Here is a 2,500-nt window from a genome sequence, read left to right on the forward strand (position 1 = left end):
GCCGCGGAAGCCGGAGGGAGCCCGGGCTGCGGAAGCCGGCTGGAGCCCGGGTTGCGGAAGCCGGCGAGAGCCCGGGCTGCGGAAGCCGGCGAGATCCCTGGCTGTTCTTCTCTTCCATCCATCCGTCCGTTATTTCATTTGCTGTCTGTATGTACGGAGCCCGGGCCGCGGAAGCCGGAGGGAGCCCGGGCTGCGGAAGCCGGCGAGAGCCCGGGCTGTTCTTCTTTTTTTTTTTCCCTTTCATTTATTTCCCCCCACCAGGGTGCGCCGACGAGGGGAGACCTCCTCCCCGCCGCCGCCGTACCGGACACATCGCAAATTCACAACGGTGGATTATTATTATTATTATTATTTTTTTTTTTTACGCGGCCAGCAGGGGGCGCCGCGCGCGCGCGGACTGGCGCTCGTGAACACTGCATTTAAATCGGTGGTGTGTTTTTGTCTTTTGCCTGGTTTTTTTTAATCTCAATCGTGTATTACCTCGGCTGGCCAGCGGGGGGCGCCGCGGCGGGGACACGGGCGGACCGGGTACATTTCATCTGTTTGGGGCGAGTGCTTTTTTGAAATTTTTTTTTATCTTTTAGTCTCGTTCCGTTCTTCCCTTCAACTGGCCTGCGGGGGGCGCCGTGCGCGCGGACCGGCGTCCACCCCTGGCCGCTCCGGGACTTTGCATTCAAATGGGTGGGGTGTTTTTCATTTTTTTGCCCTTTTTTTTTCCACTCCCCCCCTCTCAATCGTGTATTACCTCGGCTGGCCAGCGGGGGGCGCCGCGGCGGGGACACGGGCGGACCGGGTACATTTCATCTGTTTGGGGCGAGTGCTTTTTTGAAATTTTTTTTTATCTTTAAGTCTCGTTCCGTTCTTCCCTTCAACTGGCCTGCGGGGGGCGCCGTGCGCGCGGACCGGCGTCCACCCCTGGCCGCTCCGGGACTTTGCATTCAAACGGGTGGGGTGTTTTTCATTTTTTGCCCCTGTTTTTCACTCCCCCCCTCTCAATCGTGTATTACCTCGGCTGGCCAGCGGGGGGCGCCGCGGCGGGGACACGGGGGAGGGTTCATCCGGGCGGACCGGGTACCTTTCGTCTGTTTGGGGCGAGTGCTTTTTTGAAATTTTTTTCATTTTATTTTTGTCCTCCCTTCGACCGGCCAGCGGGGGGCGCCGCGCGCGCGGACCGTCGGGGCCCGGGGCCCTGCGTCCCACTTACTTTCGCCCGACGGGAATCGTTTCTTTTGTTTTTATCCGAGAGGACACACGGAATCTGCACCCCCCGCAGTGGCGTCAGGCGGCCACCGGGGGGCGCCGCGGCGGGGATCGGGGGGGGCGCCCGGGAGCCGCCTGCCCGTCCGCTGGGCCAAGGGGGCCGGGGCGGGTCACGCGCCGCCGTCCCCCCCCGATCGTCTCGCTCCGAGCCGCCTCTGGCCACCGGGGGGCGCCGTCGGGTGGCGCGGGGGCGCCCCCGCCGCCCGCCGCCTCCCCCCGCACGCGTCGGGCCTCCCCCCGGGCCCCCGCGGGCCGGGGGACGCGGCCGGCGAGCGTCGGACTCCAGCGCGGAAGTGTCGCGGATGAGTGCGGACCGGGGCGCCCGCGGCCCAGCGGCACTTCCAGGGGCTCGGGGAGGAGATGGTTGAAGCCTGGGTGAAGCGCGCCCTCGGCCGTCCGTGTCGCTACCCGCCGGAGAACACCTCCGCCGGATCAGTAGGTACCAACGAGGCGAGCGAGAGAGCCGGGACTCTGTCCGGGGCCGAAAAGCCTGTTTCCCTGGAGCTTTTGCGAAAGGACCCGTGACAGAAGATGCGCGGAGCTCAGAGATCAGCATGGGCAGGGCCTTCTTGCATCCGATTTTGCCCAGGCAGGGCTCCAGGAACCGGGTTACAAAAAGCAAAAAGCCCTGGAGCTCAAACGAAAGGTTTAGTGACAAGATAGCCGTGGAGCTCCGATAACAGCATGGCAGGACCAGGATGGGGCCTATAAAGGGTCCACGGCGGGCATCCGTTGGAGCCCGACGTACGGGCCGGGCACGTCTCCTTCTCCCCCCGGAGGCAGCGCCCCCCGGCGGGCCAAATCGGGTACTGCAATTTGTGGAAGTTTCGCAGATGAGTGCGGACCGGGGCGCCCGCGGCCCAGCTGCACTTCCAGGGGCTCGGGGAGGAGACGGTTGAAGCCTGGGTGAAGCGCGCCCTCGGCCGTCCGTGTCGCTACCCGCCGGAGAACACCTCCGCCGGATCAGTAGGTACCAACGAGGCGAGCGAGAGAGCCGGGACTCTGTCAGGGGCCGAAAAGCCCGTTTCCCTGGAGCTCCTGCGAAAGGACCCGTGGCAGAGCAGGCACGGAGCTCGGAGAGCAGCAGGGCCGGAGCTCGGAGAGCAGCAGGGCCAGGGCTCCCTCCCTTCCATAGGCTGCCCAGGCAGGGCTCCAGGAGCCCGGTACCAGCTCTCCCCGTCCGACAGCCTCCTCTCTGGAAGCGGAGAGCGGACGCAGTCGGGCTCCCGGACCGGGGCCC

The sequence above is a fragment of the Pseudophryne corroboree genome, unplaced genomic scaffold (genome assembly GCF_028390025.1).
Source record: "Pseudophryne corroboree isolate aPseCor3 unplaced genomic scaffold, aPseCor3.hap2 scaffold_1431, whole genome shotgun sequence".
NCBI classification, from domain to species: domain Eukaryota; kingdom Metazoa; phylum Chordata; class Amphibia; order Anura; family Myobatrachidae; genus Pseudophryne; species Pseudophryne corroboree.